Source organism: Gymnodraco acuticeps, unplaced genomic scaffold (genome assembly GCF_902827175.1).
Source record: "Gymnodraco acuticeps unplaced genomic scaffold, fGymAcu1.1, whole genome shotgun sequence".
NCBI lineage: Eukaryota > Metazoa > Chordata > Actinopteri > Perciformes > Bathydraconidae > Gymnodraco > Gymnodraco acuticeps.
This window is the reverse complement of record NW_022991375.1, coordinates 3,263,343-3,269,361: the sequence shown is the minus strand read 5'-3', so window position 1 is coordinate 3,269,361 and position 6,019 is coordinate 3,263,343. Positions and strand designations below refer to the sequence as shown.

At 36.8% G+C, this 6,019-nt stretch overlaps 1 long non-coding RNA gene across 1 annotated transcript; it reads left to right on the top strand.

Moving 5' to 3' along the window:
- The first annotated feature begins 4,242 nt into the window (after positions 1–4,242).
- LOC117562825 lies at positions 4,243–5,970 on the top strand. The gene is made up of 3 exons (XR_004571628.1): positions 4,243–4,373; positions 4,578–4,695; positions 4,818–5,970. It is a non-coding gene; the product is annotated as an uncharacterized LOC117562825 (long non-coding RNA).
- Positions 5,971–6,019: the final 49 nt, after the last annotated feature.

Below are 6,019 nucleotides of genomic sequence, written 5' to 3'. Positions count from 1 at the left end.
CCTCTTTTTTCCAAATGCCCCCCATTGTTTAACAGTGTCTCTCAATTTCCATTGTATTCTTCCTTTCCCTTTTCCATACGAATCTCTGATGCACACACATTCGTTTTCACACTGCCTTTGCACCACTTGATTTGAATGCCTCACCAGTCTAAATGCCGAATATTGCTTTCACTCCTTTACAGTAAAATAAAAACCTAACACTGCCTGCGGAGGGCTGGCTGTCCATTTCTAAATGGGATTATGTCAAATACATTGTGAAATAATTGAGACCAAATGCTCTGTTCCTATAGTGAAACATTGCAGTTTCACTCATTACTCAAACAAATCTGAAGTAAATTGATCTGAACCCCCCACTGTGCCCCATCAATGATCCTCCCAAAAACTAAGTCTACACTTCAAATCCTTACCCTCAGCGGAAGCCACAAGAGAGGAAGGGAGAGTGAGTGTGTGATGGGATTCAGTGGATGGACATAGATGGGCGAGTGTTGAAGAGAGGGAGCTGTTGCGATAGGGAAACTGAAAAATGTTCACTGATGCCCTGCCAAACAGAGCAGAACGAAATTGCATCCGCACCCCGCCTACCCCCCTACACACAAACACACACACACACACACACACACACACACACACACACACACACACACACACACACACACACACACACACACACACACACACACACACACACACACACACACACACACACACACACACACACACACACACACACACACACACACACACACACACATATCTGCCATGATAAGTACACACAAGCACATCCCATCTTTCAACTCTCTACCTCCTATGGCTATTGAATTAATTCCAGTGTTTGGATTTTCACATATAGGTTTTTAGATGATACTTCGACGAAAGAGAAGTGTTTGTGCAGGATGAACAGATGGATCACACTGAGAACCAGAATGGGAGAATAGCACACCTTAGTTGATGCCAAGATCAGTACGTGCATTTTGTGCTTAGGCCACGACAGTTTTTCCATCCTGTTCCTATGCTGAACAGTGAGGGGTGGACAGGATATCCAAATCTCCTCAGGTGAAGTGTCAGGTAGTGTCCAATGTTGCAACGTCCTCTCTAGAGAGAAGAAGAGGCTGTTTATAAAAGTATATCCACATCTATAAAGCCTACAAGGGTAACAATTAGCAGGTATCAGAGTGGGATTTATTTGTATGAACAGCTAAGTCTTGAATCAAGTCCCTTCCAATGCAGTAGCATACCCCAACCTTAATCACATTTTGAATTCCTCTTCAGGTCCTCAATAAAAGCCTCCAAAACTTGGCTAGTTGACCCTACCACACTTCCAAACCAAATGAATTCTGGCGCACTTTCTCGGTTCGATCCCATCTTCAAACACAGCCTTCATCTACACCTATAACATTGTTGTGGTGTCAAATAAGGTCAGTGTGTGTGTGCCCTCCCTTGCTTGGACCACGCTCATATTTGAACAAGGCTTTCATTTTGATCTCAATTAAACATCCATAAAGATTCAAGACTGCATGTTGCACAATGACGACACAATCAAAGTCACAAAAATGCCTGTGACCTAAGATTTTCATTGTCATAACTACAGTCTAGCTATGTACACATGACAATAAAAGCCTTGAAACCTTGAAAAATAGGTCTCTGAAAAGGTGAAAAAAGCCTACATTTTCTCACACTGCATATTCTTTTTAAGCTGAACCTTTAATCTCATTCCTGTCCTTATTTTAACTCCCAGTATTGTAAATCAAGCAAAAGCTTATTCTCGGTGACTCAGCATAAGATTGACAGTTTAAGATGATAACAGGGGAGGCGTCAATTTGCTGGATAGATACAGAAAATAAACTCAAGAGAGCTGTGCTGCCACTAGGTGATGACAAAGCTTTTCAATGATTCAACCAGCAGGGTGCAAACAGACATATTTACTTTCCTCCTGTGCTGGTTAAGGTAATCAGACCAATGAAAACACCCTACATGTTAATAGTGAGATGCAGATAAGCATATTCACAGACCATGTCAATGTAGCACTGGGCACATCGCATTATTGCATAATATTGTTATTATATGATATGACATTAAACCTTTTCAAGTTTGCAGAGCACTTTGTCAAGCAGTTGTCATTCCTCTGTAAAAGGCATCATTGGAGATGTAGCCTAGTAGAAGATTGTGGCTTTGATATATGCACTATAATGAGATGATGAAAATAAAATGGAATAAAGTAGTATTCAGTTCTGTTTTGTCTTGGAATTTGTATCTTTTCAAATTTGAGATTTGCAAGTTAGGTGAAGGTGCTTCATATATATAATTGAATGATAAAGTGACAGATAGTTTTAAATAAAAAAGTACCCAAGCTTACTATTCCTATGGGATACTATATAGTGCCACTGTCTAATTCATCTAATTATATTCCATATTTGGGGAAATCATGATTTCAATTTCATTTTTTTACATAACATTGTTGAGTTCAGTGATGTTGATATCAGTACTGCTTAATGGAAAAAGTTACTTTGTGTTGTATTGTCTACAAACGTAAACAAAAAAGGTTTTTACTGTGTGTCATCACTTATTGGATTAAGGCAGATTTAAGACTGTAATTCTAAAATTAAAGTGTGTTTCAAGAAACACCCAAAAATTGCTTTTATACTGATAACTTACCGTGAGAGGAATCAATTCGACAAGACAAAGGTCATCTCACCGGAGCCAAGTAACAACTGGTCAAACAAACTAAAGGATTTGCTCAAGATGAGGAATCTAATCCAATTGGAAGTCCAGAAGAATGCAATCCTGTGTATAAATAGGTCTACTACTCTATGGCTATGCTGTCAGTGAATAAATCGGAAACATGCTTCTTTCTGCTCTGAAATTAAGGTTTGATCTTGTGATCTTTTGGAGAAATGCGGCTTTGCAAGCAACACATAGTTCAATTTCATGAAGTTGTGACAATAAATACTAATCTCTCTGAACTGACCAAAGAGCTTACAGAATAAGTCTGTGTTTATCATGTTTTCCACCAATTCATCTTCACATTTTTACACTTTCGTTTGACTTCAATTACACATCCATAAAGATTCAAGACTGCATGTTGCACAATGGTGACACATCACAGTCACAAAAGTAGGTCTCTAAAAACATAAAAATAGCCTACACTTTATCATTTTTTAGTCTAACCTTTAATCTAATTAATTTCCTTATTTTAACTTCCAGTATTATAAATCATCCAAAAGCTCATTCTACTGACTCAGCATAAGATTGACAGTTTAAGATGATAACAGGGGGGGCGTCAATTTGCTGGATAGATACAGAAAATAAACTAAAGGGAACTGTGCCGCCACTAGGTGATGACAAAGCTTTTCAATGATTCAAACAGCAAGGTGCATACAGACATCTTTACTTCTCTCCTGTGCTGGTTAAGGTAATCAGACCAATGAAAACACTGTATGTCACGTTAATAGTGAGCTGCACATAAGCATATTCGCAGACCATGTAAATGTAGCACTGGGCACATCGCATTATTGCATAATATTGTTATTGTATATGATATGACATTAAACCTTTTCACGTTTGCAGAGCACTTTGTCAAGCAGTTGTCATTCCACTGTATAAGTCATCACTGGAGATTTATTACAAGATTGTGGCTTCATTATATGCACTATAATGAGATGATGAAAATAAAATAAACCCAACATGGAATAAAGTAGTATTCAGTTCTGTTTTGTCTTTGGAATTTGTGTCTATTTAAATTTGAGATTTGCAAGTTAGCTAACAGTGTACACAACTTTAACCTTATATTGATTTTTACAAATTGTGCATTATGAACAACCACACTTTCAACATTGGCCTGAGGACATCTGGTGGGAATGTTTTTCTTTCTTTCATGAGGAAGAATGAAACTGAAAGTCATTGTCTAGCAGTATTTTTCCACCATGGCACATTCATTATATACTGTAAGCTTACAGCATTGTACAATAAACATAACTTTGAGTCCATAAATTAGTCAATACAAACATATAGGCATACCTTTTGCGTATTAAAAACCTATAATTTCATTTGACATTTCATAACAACAGGACAGATTTGACTTGTATTAGATGTTGGTTTCTACACTGTGGTATTGCTACTTTAGGTAGAAAAACTTTCTCCACAATTGTTGGAATATGGAAAACATGGTCTAATCAATGTGTTGTAACCATTGGTGTTTCAAATTAATTGTAACCCAGCCTCATGCCCTTCTTTTGCAGGCCCACAGGAAAGAAGGGAGGGTTTAAACACAACCGAAACTAAATACAAAGCTGCAAATTAAATCTGAACAAACCGTTCCCAGAGAAGAGCAACTTCTGAGAAGAGAGAAATAAGGGTTCCAGGATGACTTTGACCTTGTAAGTAATTATACGATGAGATTGTAAGTAGTTTTGCAGGTTATTGGTCACAGGCTTACATTAAAGTACAAATTAAAATGTTGCTAAAATGTCAAACCATGACCAAAGTTGTCATCGTGAGGGGAACATAAATGTCTCTACCAAATGTCATGGCATAAATCAAATCATGAGGACACATGCTGACTGTTTTTCATTCCTTTTCAGGGAAAGTTGTTCTTTCATCGTTGGGATCGAAGGGCTGAAAATTGTATTTGCAGGTTTGACTTTAACCTCCACTACTGCCATTATAGGAGTAGTGGGAGTTGTCGCATACAAAATGGTGGTAAGTGATATAACAAAATGCTGGTAAAGTCTGATGAAATAATAACCTACTTTCTAATTGAAATGCCTAAACATGTAAGACTATCACAATATTGGTTATTATCATTTGTTTTATTTTTTTAGGGAAAAGAAAAGCCAAAAAGGGACCTGATTATAGAGGATCATTTAGTCCTCTATATTTACCTGTGAAAATATAAATGGAAGCTTGACAATAAAACCAAAGATGGCAGACTATTTTTATCTGACTAAATAGCTGCAATAACTGCACTTTGAACACACCCTTTGATCTATTGTTACATGCAAACTTGCTGCCCTGGGAAAATACTATCTGAAGGAAAGCACAAAGTAGTTTAAAGTTTTATCTTTATGCATCAAGAAAGTTTGAGACTCTACTTATCTTTAGTATAGGACACATTTTGTTTAAGTATCTTGTTCAAAAATTACTCATTCTGACTGAGCGCACTCTGGCATGGTGTTTAGAAGCACGACTGTCTTAGGTGCCAAATAAGTTATTATCAGAAGAAACACTAAGGACGTGGCCTTTGTATAATGAAGTCTATTTTCAAAGGGCTTACTAAACCGAATGATGTTAATGCATCCCACAAATCTAGTTCTCATAAGAGTTAAATATATAAATGATATGCTCAACCAATAGATTGAGACGCCCCGTTAATAGGAACCAAACATACAACTTCACATTACATATTTTCTTGGAATATTGCTATTAAGAGAGCAATAGATGATCAAGGATGGCTTTAGCTGGGTTCTGTAAATGGGGTTTTGGTACTAAAGGGGATAGGGTGCATATATATAGTTGAGTGATAAAGTGACAGATAGTTAAAAAAAAAAAAAGGTACCAAAGCAATAGTATACATATATTGCCACTGTGGTCATTCTTCTCTGTGGTTAGTCACATATTTGGGGAAATTATGGTTTCAATGTCCTTTTTTTACATAACGTTTTTGAGTTCAGTCAAGTTGTTTAATCAAAACTGTTTAGTGGAAAAGTTAAAAGACTTTCGTTTTATTGTCTGTAAACTTACATTTTTTTTTTTTCACTGCGTATCATCATTTATTGGATTAAGGCAGATTTAAGACTGTGATTCTAAAATGAATGGATACAAGAAACACCCAAAAATTGCTTTTATACTGATAACTTACTGTCAGTGGAATGAATTCGACAAGACAACTGTCATCTCACCGGAGCCAAGCAACAACTGCTGAAACAAACAAAAGGCTTTACTCAAGAGGAGGATTCTAATCCAACAGGAAGTCCAGAAGAATGCAATCCTGTGTATAAATATGTCTACTACTATATGGCTATGC